Here is a 16,277-nt window from a genome sequence, read left to right as displayed (position 1 = left end):
CATAAATACTTCCCAATAGTCCATGCATCAATTAGCTACCAGGAGAAGTTCGAAGTCGTTTTTTCATTAGCATAATTCACAAATTGATTTTGTCTCAATATTGACAAATAGCACGTGATGTTGGTTTCGTTGGAAAATTTAATTTTTGACGTCGCTACGATTGCTTTGCGGTGTTCAACTGTTTCCTCGTTTTGTTGTTTCGTAAACAGTAAATATGGACACCGTGACCATGTTATTTTGCAACGTTCTATATACGATTCCCGAAGGAAAATATTGTCACAATAATTAAGGAATTGTAAACGATAATTAGAAAATAAATATTCGCGAAAACATGGCAGCAATACTCGATGAAGATCTGTCTTCTTTAAAAAATACAAACTCAAAATCTAGCTAATTTTACTTCTAGGATCAATAGATCAGTTATGTGAATTAAAAATGTTGTTAAAAATATATTTCGATTCGTTCGTTTTTATAAGCTCGATGGATTCAAAGATGAAAACGAATACCTGACGATTCACAAAAAGATCTCAAAGAAGTTAAAAGGACCACCGTTCACATTAGAATACACTCTTAACATCATTCACATAACCCTCGGACGGTGGGCCATTTTCACAATTGTATCATCAGCGATGTTTACAACGATTCTGAACTTTATTAAGCAATTTCTCGAAACGTATTCATTAACAAACGTCCTGCCGACTCATTAGCCTTCCCGTTGTTCCTAACATTGCAGCAAATTGATTTCACTTAACTGCCGAAAATTGAGTAATCAAGCGAACGATTTAAATGCTCTAGGTCAAAACGGACCTAGCCACTGCCTTGGCAGATCTAATTCCCGAAGAATTCGTTCAATCCCCGAACTTCTTCAAGTTCTCGGTACTCCCCGAAATTTCGCCTCGTTGGGTTCAGCCTAGCTGGACCGTCAGAACAGGTAGCAGGAGCAGCGAGTGAACGAACGACGGCGATTGTTGGAGCGCTAAACGTAAGAAAGACCGAGGAAACGAACTTGACGGAAGCAGGTACAGGAGAACGAACGACCGAACCGAGGGACGAACGATCGAAGGAAGGCCGGCCGAGAGACACACGAGACTCTCTAGCCTGGTAGCCGAGCCGAGGTGAGCGGAGCAGAGCATAGTGGAGAAGAGCAGCGCGGCGCGGCAGAGATCGGAGGATCTCCAGGAGTGGAGGCCACGAGCTTCTGCGACTTTTCCTCCGGCAGCGGTTGGAGCTTGCGCGAGAGAGTGGTCGTAGGCTCGAGGGGGTGCGCGAGGAAAGCGTGTGCTCCGGCTGGATGGATGGAAAGAGAGGCCTGGAAAGAGAACAGGCGACTGCGGAAAGCCCGTGGAAGAGGGAGACGGCTGGTGTGGAAGGTTTCGGGGGTGGTCGGGTTGCCATGGCAGCTACCCCGGCCGGGTAGCAGACCCCAGTCTTGCCGCGGCGGTCGCCGAGTGCGCGACGGCTCCGATCCTTGTCTCGAACCTCTCGTTACGTTCGCTCGGTGGTGATATATGCCCGTAGTTGTACGTGGCTGATTAAGTTGGTGATTAGTCCGGTGATTAACGGACCGTGGGGGCCAGTGCAACGACGCGCCAGTGAACCAGATGCCCGGAGTACGAGAGGCGGCCGACGATCGGCCAGCGGAATGTAATTCCTTACGTTGTTTTCGAGCAAGTGATCGCCACGCGTGATTCCCGAGCTGCGCCAGGTGTCCTCGAGGATCGAGAGATCCGAACCCCGGGGCCCTCGATCCGTCCCTACGATACGTCACGGCTTGTTGTACGTCGAGACCCTTCCGTGTCCGACGATCGACACGTACCGGGTGTTTCGCTCGACTTTTCACGCGGTTCACGTTTTGTTTGTTCGTCGTGCCAGTGCATGGACCGCCTCCTCGACGCTCGTCGCTCGCCCCCCTACCCCGTGCTCCCCCCTCCCCCCCGCCGACCCTGTAGGGAAGTTAGGCAGAAGATTACGACCAGGATCGTAAAGTGATGTGACGCCGAGCTGCCGAGAGCCCGCGAGGTGTCCTCGGAACTTTGTGAAGAACCGAGGAGTCGCCGGAGTCTTCGAGATTTTCGGACCCGGCTCTATCGCCACTCGATGCAGATGTCTCGTAGATATATCGTTTGTCACCTTTCCATTTCTCGTCGTTTAAACCGATCGTATTCGACTCGCTGCCGGAATCGCTGGGACACCTGATCACGGTTTCTCTCTCGCCTAACTAGCCGTTTTTACACGTGATCGTTTCGCCGTTCACGTCGGAGTACCGCGAAACGTGGGTAAATTACTTTTGCCAGAGGGTCGTTCCAGGTTCTGTGTCGCGATAAGGGCCGTTCAAATTGGGTACGAACGCAACAACAGGAGGGAAACGAACACTTCCGACGGTTTTCGCTGGCACTCGTGAAACGCGATATCGCGTTTTGCGTGAAACAGACGCGCCGCGCGAAGAATCGACGAGATTCAGTTGACCTGAAACACTATAACGATGGAGACAGCCGCCAGGATATCGTTTCTTGCTACTGCCGCCACAAATAATGCGAGGAGTCGCCTCTATTGTGTCCCCGGGATTAAATTTATACCTTTTCTCTCTAATTTAATGACGTGCTCCGTGTCTCGGAGTTGTCGCGCGATCGTTGTTTTGAATAAGCTCGAGTCGACGTGCTTCAATGGCACGCGAGTCGAAAGGAAACATTCGAGGAAGGGAACGCTGGAAAATCCAAACAACGACCTTATTGTGACTCTCTTTGCGCCGGCCGAAAGAGTCTGAAGAATTTCAGTTTCGAAAAGAAACTACGAAAATCTTGTGAAACACGATAATTAGAAAATTCAGAAAGGAAGAAGAAACGAAACTGTTGTTTATTGAAAATATTATGAAAACAACATTTTCTCACAGCGTACTCAACAACGATACATCGTTGTTCTACACTGAACGGGTTAGATATATTTGAACACTTAACCAAGCACAATAAAGAAATTCAGAAGCTGACTATACACGGCTCCCTTTGTTATCGTTGCTCTGTCTAGGTGCAAGAACTATGCAACGCTTCACGCGTAGGATTCGTTGCGTAAAACCTTCCCACAGAGGTAATTATTTCTCGTTGGAAAGCTGCGAAAGAGGATTTACTGAAGATTTTGAGGAGTAAACGTCCGAAAACATTAAAAGTTGGATACTTCGCTGATAATTCGAAACGCTAGAAAAACAGCGTGGACATGTTTCGAAGCGTCTTCATCTCGTTGTTTCAATCTTTCACGTCTTATCGACAGTCTAATCGTTATCAACGACTTTTCCAACGCTTAGATTCCACCCCGTATGCCTATAGTTTCGACAAACTTCAGGAGGTGTTCCCGGTTTTGTTCCGATTCGTAGGTTTCGTTGACTTCTTCGGGGATTATCGCGCGCGCGGCCCTTCCAACGTCGTGCATTTTAGGATTACGTGTTGAACTGTGAGTGGCAGATTGCGGAATTCGCATCGAGCTGGAGTTTCATATTGAAGGAGGATCCCGTGTGTCGTTCCGACACGTTTCGGAGCGTCGCGTATGACTTAAGTTCGAGCAGCTAAACAGGCGGTTGCTTCGAAAACGCGGCGGTACGGTAACGAACACGAGATCCAGCGAGCGTCGCTCTTCTCGGCCATTAAACGGGCTGGTGAACTATCAGAACGTGTTGTGAAACGAGTGCATCGGTGCATTTTGCCGCGATCGGTACAGCATTGAATCGTCCGACACAAATAAACCGCTTTCGCTTTCGCGGACAATTTCGAATGGCTCGACTGCAGCCTAATATCGGTTTTGCTAAATCACAGCGGCGGCTCGGTTCGTCGCAGTGCCGCCGCCGCCGCCGCGGACAATTTTCACGTTGCCAAAACGGCCGACGCTTCCGTTAACAAGTTTACTCCGCTTATGTGTCCGCGCGCGCGAAAATCGGCGCCGGCTACCCAGCGCCGCGCAATCCGGTTACCCAAGGTTTCTTCTGTCGCCGGAAGATAAGCGTGGGAATGTAATTTTGGAAATTGAAGTAGACGCTCCCGCTCGTACCCGGCAACTTGTCCCGCCGTTTCCTCGTTGCCGTTTTTAATCATTTTTCGCCGGCCGCGGAGACGCCGCCGTGCCAAGCCGTCTCCTTCCGCTTTCGAACGCGTACTCTTGATTTCAGAGCGATGAGATCGCCGGCGGACTCTTCTCCGTTGCGAATTCTTATTGTATCCATCTCGGACGATTTAGGAGAGCACGGCGGAAACAGTTCGGGGTTTGTGAATCGAGATTTTATTTCATACTGATAGGTCGGCTCCGTAAGTTCGCGCGGTTTTAATTTCGATGTGAATTTACCCGCGTAATAATTCTCTCCTCTCGTGAGATTGTTTACTCATTCGTTTCGTGTGATCAATAAAGTGTGATCAAGGTGTGAGCAAATTTTTCGGAAACTTACCTGACGGAACCGGTTTCTGTGTGATGCCTTTGGTTTTCGGGCATAATGAGCTTTATATTTATCGAATAAGGTGTATTAAATATTTGTATTAAATAATAAACAGAAAAAAAACTCACTCCACAGTAACTGGCTCCACTAGCTTGTGGAGTGTCAAGTTCGCAAGAACGAACGTCTCCGACATGTTTTCCTGCACGATTGAATCGTAAATGTTCAGGCTTGTTAGTAACGACTAGACCGCGGATTTTGTGCATTCGTGAGAAACATGAGTGGATCAAAAGCGAAACGGTGAAGATATTTAAAGAATTTAAAGGTAGCATTATATTATGTTGTGAAAGGAAATAATTGTTTGCGAAGTCCCTGCATCTTGCAGTCGACACGGACAACTTTCATTTTGCATAAGGATCCGCAGTCTAATTATGACTGACGCGCGACGTGCGATTTTGAAACTGCAGGAACTTACAAACCGACCGAATATTTGTGGAAAGAGACTCGGCTATTTTGTTGTTAAATCTCGTGGCCCCAGAAGTCAATCGATATTGGATTGTTGCACGGTTCCTGTTATTCCGTGCGCTTGTTTCCAGTTCGGGTTGACCGATCACTAGCTTGTGTTGTTTTTGTAAATTTAATAAAGACACGTGTATATATATATATATAGAGAGAGAGGAAATAAATAGTGTACATACATACATATATATATGTATGTATGTACACTATTTATTTCCTTTTAGTTGTCGATACGTTCTTGACGGAGTTAATAAAAATATTGCAGAAATTCTGCAGCAATCTGATGCTCTGTATTCGCAATACAGATGCAAAAGCAATATCGATTTTCGATTGTGCAAAGATACCGGAGAATTATTATCAATCAATTAACGAGTCAAAATGAAGGAGCTTATATAAGACGGTGGATGACATTGATGAAGTAGGGGAATAATATCGTAGTAAATTGGTAAATTGTGTTTTGTTAAAATACTCGTTAAAAAACCAGAGAATTTATAAACATTAATTTTACCTTTGTTCTATCTGCAATTACAGTAATGTATTTAATATAGGACGCTGTCCAATTTCAACTTTAGCACTAGCAAGTGACAGAAACATTAATCTTCGCAGCGTTCGCGCCGCTTTTGTCATTAAAGAAACAGTGGAAACGTTTAAAGAATTTGAACGTATTGTTGTATTATGTTACATTCGTTGTAACGATTCCGAAAAGAAATAGAACGTCCATCGAACCGTGCAATCAATGCAGACAATTTTAATTTTCCATAAAATTCCGTAATTTTGCATATTACAGATAAAAGTAATTTATACACAATAGCTACCCCGGCGAATTTGATGCGCTTGCAATTAATTTATCTGATATCGGGTTCGTACGTTCCGAATTCGCAGCACGACCTCCGTAAAACTTGTTGCCACTGGACGTCGATGCAAGTTGATTTCCGTCGAATTTGATTTCGGTGAAAACAGTGTCGATCGAACCCGTGTATAGATAGCTCTCTCGCGGAGCGTGTCTCTCGTGGAGAGAAAATCGTCGAGACGGTTGAAAAAGCGGCAGTCGTTCGAGTATGGATGACAAAAATATCGTCGAGCTTCGTTGGCCAGGTGCTGTGCAATTTTATCAACGGCGCGTTCCCCGACGTCTGCCGGTGTTTACTGTCTCTCCAGCATCCGATCGAGCACCGTGGTTATGACTGTGCGGCGATATTAGTAGTACTTAGTTCGAGGAAACTCTAGTGGATTAATTCCGCATGCAGCCTGCTAGATTGCGAGCGTAATCACATCCGGCAAAACAACGGGGTACACCGCATGCCGGAAATATGAGCTCGCAAAAATTTCGCCGACCGGGGGTATCAAAGTACTATCTCCTCGCTTATATTTTGCCGATTTGTGCCCGACTGAATTCCACTTCTTCCACTCGCGGAACAACTTTCTCAAACAGAAACGCTTTCAAGAGCCCGGGGATTTCGGAAACGCCTGTCAGCAGTTTCGCGATTTCAGAGTTCCGGACGTTTTATGAAGGAAGTACGTTTGCTTATCGTGACAGTGAAAAGGTGTTAAACGTGATAGATCTTGCTACGTGCAAAAAATATTCCGTTTCTCGTTCCTTCTCTTTGAAATCGTGACGAACTCGCGATTAATATTTCGAGCAAAATTTAACGGACACGAATATTAGCGACTGCCAGGATATTAAGGTGGACTGCGGATCTTTATGCAAGAGCTGCAAAAATTTTCTCATCCAATTGCAAGAGAAAGAAATTGAATAAAAATGCGTTTCTTTCTTTTTTAAGTATCAGTTTTATACGCCAAAATCATTACGAGGTTATTAACAGCGTTGATCTGGTGATTCCCAGTTATATTTTCTAATGTAATACTTCGTTTCTTTGAGATGAATCTCAGTAGATTACGAGAATTATCAATTATAGTCCCAGTTTGTTGTCGGTGAGATTTTCTTTAATTGTTTACGGCGTGGAACATTCTATCTTAGGCAGTCTAAAATTAGGTGGCTTGTTGTGTAATTTTATTTATTTAAAATAATAGAAACATGAAAGGAATTGAAAAGTGTTAATATAGAATTTTTAGTCCATTAAAATTGTTCTATTTACTGTCTATCAAAATTAAAAAAATTTCTATTTACTGTCTATTTCTAAAATTTCTATTTACTGTCTATTTCTTGCAACTGAGGCAGGCAATTTCTATTTTGTATAAAAATCCGCAGTCTAGTAATTGGTGTATTTCAATTTCCTCATATCGCAGCTGATTCCTTTGATAATAAATGTGAATTTCGGAGTGTCCAATTCTTATACGAGTTGCGACAGTTTGCTCTTCTCTTGATAAGACGGTTCTCCTGTTTTCTTGAAAGAAGGGATCGTCTCAGTATTTTCGTGTGCATGGCTGTATTTTGATACGATTGAATTATCTGGCTTAGAAGCTTGAATTACTAAGGATGAATTTTCACGTTTAGTCATTAAATTATTTCTTTCATGCAAAACGTGATTTTCGGTGTCACTAATTACACAGATTCATGATAATCCGTTACTTTAATATGCTCCAAGAGAAATTTTATATGTCGCATTTTCAGTACTTTTGTGAGAATACCACTGAAACTAGAAACTGTTCGCTGTCAAAAGGCTTTGACGTGTAGCTCTGTACATTTCGGAAAATTTATTGGATAACATTTTAACCTCATTCCGCAGAATGATTAATAACGCGTTTCATGATATTTAAAGAGAATCGATTTCGAGACCGATGTTGACGAAAGACATTTCATTCAGTTCAGTTATTGCAAAGCTGTGGAGCTTTCATGCTCACTCTGCATGAACTCTAGAAATGGAATCGAATTCGATATGTACTCACCAGATGCAGTCAATTTGAGTGGTTAAATGCCGTTTTATATCGTACGATATAACGTACCGTCGATTGCAGTATGTATTTCATAAAATATTGCAACTTGTATCAATCATAATATCGTGCAAATTGAATGAAACAAATTGAACGAAACAAACCAGACTGTAAATTGCATGCGTTTCTAACAAAATATAATTAGTGAAATATTAAGTCTACCGTAATGTTCTGCCCGATAATGTCATTTCAAGTTTCGATACGCGTGCACATGTTCATTTGGAATAGCTTTTTTTATAACTGGATCAAGCAATCTAAATTTTTTGGCGATAATTAGATCGCTTGGTCCAATTATAAAGAAGTTATTCCGTTTTAAAAGGTGTGAAAATACTTTGTACGCCGACTGTATATTTTCAAAAATGATATTTGCAAAAATTTATTATTTTCTTTCGCTTCACAAACGGACTGAACTGTCCGGTAGACCTAATACAAAATATTATTAATATTATTATAGCACTTTTGATTTATCAAAATTATTGAAAGCGGTAATAAATTTGCATTAAATTAATAAGAAATAAATAATAATTTTTAAAAAACAACCGACTAAAAATATACTCTTTACTAAGGAAATGTCTATTTTGCACAACGTGTTAAAATGCTTCTTTCGAATGAATCGCTGACATAATTACATTGTCTGACAACAGCAAGCATCGTTACACCTGTGAACAAGATAATTTGTAATAACTCATTCTCAAAATTTCATAGGCAATTAAAACTTCTCGGGGCATTCATACTAAACGCTGAAACTTTTATGCAGTTATCTAGAGTTGTTGACGCGAAAGCTAAAGTTTAATATTTTCGTTGTAACGCGCTGTATATTGCAATTTTGCTCGGGCACGTCGTTTTTTTTTGCTGGGTAAGATACTCATAAAAGCTTCGGATCTGCTTGGTCAATGTTTGATTATACTTCCAAGTACCGCTTACATTTCTCAAAGTGCTTATAAAGAGTTCTGACCTATCTCACCTTGATTCTAGCTAACTTCAAGCCGTAGTTTTTCGTTTTCGAAGTAAAATGTTCCAGGCTATCTAAAACGATCCGAGTTCACTTCGAACATATATTGTATTTTCTGAATATATAATATTGAGAGTATTAACTTAGTATAAGATGATCGTCATTCAATATTTGTTATTCTATGAACCCATCAAGACTTAATCTAGTTCTGTGATCATGTAATAATTTCATTATCCAAATGCTTCCAAAACGACCTGAATGATTTTTTACGATATAAAAGGCCTAGTCTACTACACAATGACTGAAATGCTCTTTTTCTTAGTTTTGCTATTGCTTGGATTGTCAACACAAAACATTTTTCAAGTTTCTTATCTGAGTCCATAGCGAAAAACTTCAAAATATGCACTTAGGTGCATGCTGAAGATGTCATCGAAACCGGTTGACGTTGTTATTAGCTAATAATAAAAATAATAATTAAAAATCACGAAAGTCCCAGTTTTGTCCCGATTGTTGACACTTTTGGCCAAAAACTGTAAGGAATCTGCTTTTTGAAGTTTTCTAAATCTTTCAGCGCGTATAGCTTGACTCTGAGTTAACCAATTTCGAACAAATATTCAGCACGCATATACGAAAGTCATTTTTTGAAATTTTCGTTATAGGCTCACATAAAAAAATGAGAAGACAAGAATTTTATATTTTTTTGTCATTCCAAGTAATAGCAAAATTAAAAAAGTACCATTTTAGTTATTCCCTAGTAAACTAAGTCCCCCTATCATCTAACAAAAATTCAAGTCATTCAGTCCAATTTGAAAAAAGTTACCGCGTGTGCGAACACTTTTAAGGCGATCGATACACTATAGAAACCCGTAGTAGTGTGGACACTACTTATCTCACGAACCAGTCGAGATAATCCAGCACTGCGACTTAGCATCGGTCCGTTAACCAAACGGTTCTCGCGATTAGTTCGAACAGCCGATAGGCTTCACGTTATTCAAATAAAATCGAAGACGCTGCAGTTTCCAGTTTCCAAGCATGTGGCAGGTCACTCCAATCAACTCGTCGGCATCGTCCCCGACAGGGCGATCGTTCCCTCTGTTTTTGCAACCAGTTGCTTCGCGCGTCGCCCGTCTTTTTTCCTCGTCTCGGAGCCGGGTGCGGCTATTTCTTAAGAATAGCTATGGAAATGCCGTGGCTCGCCCTGCTGACGGATTTGATCTCATCCCGGCGGAGACGGCCGGAATATACGTTTCTATCGGACGTTCAATAGCCGCGAGCCGATCGTAATTCTTTCTCTCGAGGTTAGACGGTTTTTGCTCCTAACGGAGATTTCCTTTCGATGATCAGCTCCGGGGCTTTCGATACCGGGGATGGATATCGACCGCCGAATACGTCAGCGGACTCCGTCGCGCGCCACCGTCTTCTGCCGTTTGTACGGCGTACGCGAAATCGATGGATCGACTGGCAATGGTTCAATCCTGTCGTAAATGATACGCGCGACCCCGCTACCGGCATGGCAGTTCCGTGGTATCTGGATAAATAGACAGTTTCCGTGACACGGCGACGACAACCGGAACAAACATCGTTTCGCGTGGCGAACGTCAAGCTGGGAATAATTTCGGTTTACGAGTGCGCGTTAATAGAACCAACGAGACAAAGGGGTTAGCCCGAGTCTTGGGACGATTAGCAATCTACGGCGACCGTGCTCTCCTCCCTGGGATTCCCACCACCGATAGGATCGAGAATAAAGATCAGGTGATTGCACTTTACGTGTTCGCAATGAAAATGGAATACTCGATGGACCGGCGAAAATGGGCAAGAAATCGTTGGAGCTAGCGGGCATTAAACGAGACTGATAAATCAGGCGGTCCGCTGAAACGAGTATGAACATTTTTTCCAAATTATTCGATTCACTCTAGCAAGCTCTTAGGAGGAAATTTATTTCAGAAGTAAGAGTGAGATTGAATACATAGACTTGTATAAATTGTTAACCATTTGGGGTCCTACGTCGCGTCAGACTCGACATTGATTTTTGCATTAATACTTTGTTTTCATAATTCGCATTGTATTCATGAATAAATTACGCAATTACGTGATAGGTGGAACAATTATAGTATATTTAGTTCTAGTTAGGTTGTAAAGTTATATTAGTACGCTTGAATTGCGTTATAGCAAATTCTAAAATAAAAGGAAGAATATATTTCGGAGCGCGAAAGGTTAATGAATATAGGATCTCTTTGCAACTACTTTGGTTAGAGTGCTGTCCACAATTTAATGCACATTTTTGATGATTTCCATATTTATTTTTCTTCCAGATACAGAGTATTTCCAAAAGTTACTTAGGTATGATACTTCATAACGATATCCGGTATTTATTCAGACCTTTCGCCATTTTTGTTATAACGGATGCTTGGATTGAAAAATTTACTGAATCATTTTCTATTCACTAGTCTATAATTTCATCCGGCTCGGTAGATTCAGTGTGAAAGGTTGAACTCGATGGAAGAATTTCTTCTATATTTTCTAGCTAAGTGGATGAATAAAATAACAGCGATTACTCTAATCCCTCAGTATAATAATGTTTACTCGATTTCATACGTTAAGGGGTATTTTGGGAAATAATATACATTGTTTTATCAGTCTTCTACTCCTCCTTATTGAAGTATGTATACGTATACTAATAATTTATTTTTCTACAAAGAATCACCTTAGTTGCATCTTATAAGTATAACTAGACTGCAGATCTTCATGCATTCGTGGTGTTTACACATTTTTCTAATACAAGAAAATATGTACATTAACAAACTTGAATTCTTCTATTTCTTTAATTCTTCTATGTTTTAATTCTTCTATTTCTTTAATTCTTCTATATTTTAATTCTTCTATTTCTTTAATTCATCTATATTTTAATTCTTCTACTTCTATGCTTTTCTCATAAAGAATTTTCTACTTCGTGAATTCTCTATGTTCCTCATTCTGATTTTTATAAAATAATTCATGAAAATTGAATGGAATAGGTTGAGAAGAATTACGTTTAATTTAAAGATATTATAATTATATAATAATTATAAATATATAATAATTCTATAATAATATCATATATAATTATACGATAATATCATTTATAATCCTATAATAACATCATTTATGATCGTATGATAACATAATTTATATTATTAATTAATATACTGTTCATTTTTGTACTGTAACAAATTCTCCTTTTCCCGTTGTTCTACCGGGAAATTGTTTAAACAAACGCTATCATAATACTTTTAGTGAAATCGCTGTTATTATAGATTATACGAGTACATGATACGGGAAATCGCTTGAAATTGATTTCGTTCGCACCTGATCTTGCACATATGGAAATCAATTGCCGAAATCTTGGCCGGCTAGAGTCACAAAACTTAGGAAAATCGAGAGGATGGTACGCGGTGATAAAGATATGGCCGGCCAATAGGAGGATCTAGCCAGAGATCACGGGTTCGAGTCCCTCTTCTTCCTAGGCTCCCTACATTATTACTGCCGTCATAAAAAACGCGTCTCCCTCTGCCGTTGACGTGGCACTCGCACGGAGAGAGAAAAAGATACCAGGGATGACAAAATACAATAGAATCGGTTCAACGAACTTCTAAAGGCTCTCTGAATGAATCTCCTCGCACATTTTTCATAGGTGCTCGCCTTCAATAAGAAAGTTCAAGAAATAGCGAATGCACTGGGTGTTCAGAGATTTTCTTACCGTCCAAGTCGCACGATCTACAACAAATAGGACACCGTTCGTGCTTTTACAAAAATAAAAGCCCTCATAAAATTCTACTATTCTCTGTGTAATGTTAACCTAGTTCCTCTATTAGTATCATTAATTCGGCAAGTAATGCTTTCTGAACGAATTTGCTAGAGTACCTCTAAAATATTCCTCGAGAATAGAAGCCGAGAGTTTAATCTCTCAGTGCATTTCGAGCAGGAAACAAAATTCTTATTTCAGCCCAGATTTTCGATATACTTCTTTATATAAATGAAAAACTTGAAATGCATCTACTAACTTTAATGTTTGTTTTGGCACGGACTACTGCGTCGACCAATAAAGTTAGTGTGAACCTTAGGCAACTGCGTATATTTGACTCCTAAATATTTGCCTGCGAAATCGATGGTAAAGTCTCGGTACCTCGTGTCTTCGTGCATCGACAATTATTTTTAAAGCTGCATCATATTTGAATATTTCATCCAATTTTACTGCGCATTTAAAAATAGCGTAATTTATTATTTTTTTCGCGTACTATCGTGCTGTATTAAATCCATAGATCGAATATTGTTCTATAGTTCTGTATGTCACAATACTTTATTATAGTCCTGCAAACAATATTTCCGCTGTTCAATTTATTAGTCATTGATATTAACCACAATTCTTGGTAATTACGCTGTTCCTAATCTATTATTAAATATCAATGAGAATTAAATGAAATTTCGATTATAAATTATCCTATGAAATATCAATCGTAAATCGTTAATATGAAATATTAATTGCAAATTATTCTATGAAATATCAATCGTAAATTATTCTATGAAATATCAATTGGTAATAATTAGAAATAGCAGTGCTTTATGCAAAGTATCTGTATGCAAAATAAGAACTTTGTTCAGCAATGGCATAAAACAATACTCAAGTAAAAACGTATTTCTCTTTGAATAGTTTTAATCAATTAGAAGTAATGTAACAGTATATATTCGCAAAATCTTACAACATATGCACTATTTTTTATTTTTCTTATCAATTCTTGCAATAAACGCATAAAATCCTCTGTCCATTAATTTATATACAGCGGAAGAAAAATTCGATTCTTTTTTTGTAAGACTTCTGCAACGATCTAAGCATGTTCCACTACAACCATACCGAACTGTAAATACATTTGTCCGTTAGAAGTACCGTACGTAATCTTCAGTCTATCCGCCGCGCAATATCTTTTCTTTACTTAGTTCTTGGATTCGCTTCACGAATTATTGACTCATGAAACTCGCTGTATAATTGCTCCCCGCTGGAACATTAAAATCGTAGCTTTAAATCTCAGCTTGAATCACGTCCCGATTAATCCCCTTTAGAAATGTCCTTTGAGTTCTTAACGGCACTAATTCTTCTTGTTAAATTCTCGTTGGAAAGGAATAATTCCCAGCGAGTGAATCGGCCAGGGAAAGATCGACCGGACGGTGAAAAATGTAAGAATCTCTTATCGAGTGTCGTGTTCGATGGAACCGAGAGTTCCAAATTCCATTCCGGCGACACGGGCCTGCAAAACCCGACGTGGCTCGTTCTCCTCCGAAAACTCCGGGTCATATCTTCTGCAAACATTCTACGGGGCAAACACGACGCTTTGTAATTGGTATGCATTGTTTGTACAGAAATGATTCTCAATGACGCTGTCCAATTACGAGACGTTATTATCAATGGGATTGCTAGTTGCGATTGTTGTTAACCATCGGGTCGTTCAATCGTTGCCACGGCCTCCAATTAAATCTTTAAGCATGTTATATTCGGCGAAAGTACTTATCGATGTGACACACGGCATAATTATAGTTATATATAAACTAACCCGCGATTGTAACGCACAGGTTGCCGCCATTATTTGTAATATTGTAGTTGAAATTGAATGGTTCCTGAACGTATTCGTATAAATATATTCTTATAAAATTACGTAAAAACAAGGACAGTTGACAATTTTATTCGCATTATTATCCGAATAATTTTACAATCTATCTAGGATCGAATGAGTTATCCGAATAAAGAATTACGCGAATAATTCAAAATAAAACTAACACGCGATTGTAACGCACAGGTTGCCGCCATTATTTGTAATATTGTAGTTGAAATTGAATGGTTCCTGAACGTATTCGTATAAATATATTCTTATAAAATTACGTAAAAACAAGGACAGTTGACAATTTTATTCGCATTATTATCCGAATAATTTTACAATCTATCTAGGATCGAATGAGTTATCCGAATAAAGAATTACGCGAATAATTCAAAATAAAACTAACACGCGATTGTAACACACAGGTTGCCGCCATTATTTGTAATATTGCAGTTGAAATTGAATGGTTCCTGAACGTATTCGTATAAATATATTCTTATAAAATTACGTAAAAACAAGGACAGTTGACAATTTTATTCGCATTATTATCCGAATAATTTTACAATCTATCTAGGGTCGAATGAGTTATCCGAATAAAGAATTACGCGAATAATTCAAAATAAAACTAACACGCGATTGTAACGCACAGGTTGCCGCCATTATTTGTAATATTGTAGTTGAAATTGAATGGTTCCTGAACGTATTCGTATAAATATATTCTTATAAAATTACGTAAAAACAAGGACACTTGACAATTTTATTCGCATTATTATCCGAATAATTTTACAATCTATCTAGGATCGAATGAGTTATCCGAATAAAGAATTACGCGAATAATTCAAAATAAAACTAACACGCGATTGTAACACACAGGTTGCCGCCATTATTTGTAATATTGCAGTTGAAATTGAATGGTTCCTGAACGTATTCGTATAAATATATTCTTATAAAATTACGTAAAAACAAGGACAGTTGACAATTTTATTCCCATTATTATCCGAATAATTTTACAATCTATCTAGGATCGAATGAGTCATCCGAATAAAGAATTACGCGAATAATTCAAAATAAAACTAACACGCGATTGTAACACACAGGTTGCCGCCATTATTTGTAATATTGCAGTTGAAATTGAATGGTTCCTGAACGTATTCGTATAAATATATTCTTATAAAATTACGTAAAAACAAGGACAGTTGACAATTTTATTCGCATTATTATCCAAATAATTGTACAATCTATCTAGAATCGAATGAGTTATTCGAATTACGCGAATAATTCAAAATAAAATAATAAAATAAATTCGAGTAAATTCGAATGAATAGATAGAATAATTTATGAGGGATAACGAATAATCGAATAAAAAATATTCGTCTAAAAAGAATTCATTCGGACAATACAGGAATATTAATTCGAAATAATTCGAATTGCACGAATAACTAGAATGCTGTTCATTGTTTACATTACACACTCTTCTATATCTTAGATTTTGCAATTTCCCGAAAGTTTTCGCATCCCGAAAGTGCACATGTTTCTTATCCAGCGATACGATGCTGCAAGCCGTGTCTTTCGGAGTCTTTGAAACAAGGAAAGAACACGTTTACGATATCACGATACTAGCTTTCTTATCACATCGTAAAATATTGCTGCTGTAGCGTGCTGCGTCATTCGTTAACGCCATTCTTGCGACCGGGATTGTTTTCGGATCACTAGGCTCTTTGAATGCAAAAACGGACGGTGAAAAAGTTTCCAGCGAAATGGTTCCGAAACATTTGTACAGTTCGAGCCGCGACGATCTAAGGCCCAGCAATGTCATGCAAAAGAACAATACCGCCGGACAGCAATCCGCGATCTTTTGTGTAAGTTCCGTCACAAAGTTGCT

The 16,277-nt window shown here is 39.5% G+C and overlaps 1 protein-coding gene across 1 annotated transcript in view; it reads left to right on the top strand.

Annotated features, from left to right (window-relative positions):
* The first annotated feature begins 1,444 nt into the window (after positions 1-1,444).
* LOC117219137 (dipeptidase 1) overlaps positions 1,445-16,277 on the top strand; it is a 287,674-nt gene continuing 272,841 nt past the window's right edge. Inside the window, exon 1 of the mRNA XM_033468054.2 lies at positions 1,445-1,644. The gene's annotated coding sequence lies outside the window, so the exon portion shown is untranslated. The remainder of the gene's footprint in view (positions 1,645-16,277) is intronic.

The sequence above is a fragment of the Megalopta genalis genome, chromosome 11 (genome assembly GCF_051020955.1).
Source record: "Megalopta genalis isolate 19385.01 chromosome 11, iyMegGena1_principal, whole genome shotgun sequence".
Classification (NCBI taxonomy): domain Eukaryota; kingdom Metazoa; phylum Arthropoda; class Insecta; order Hymenoptera; family Halictidae; genus Megalopta; species Megalopta genalis.
This window is presented reverse-complemented; position numbering and strand designations above follow the sequence as displayed.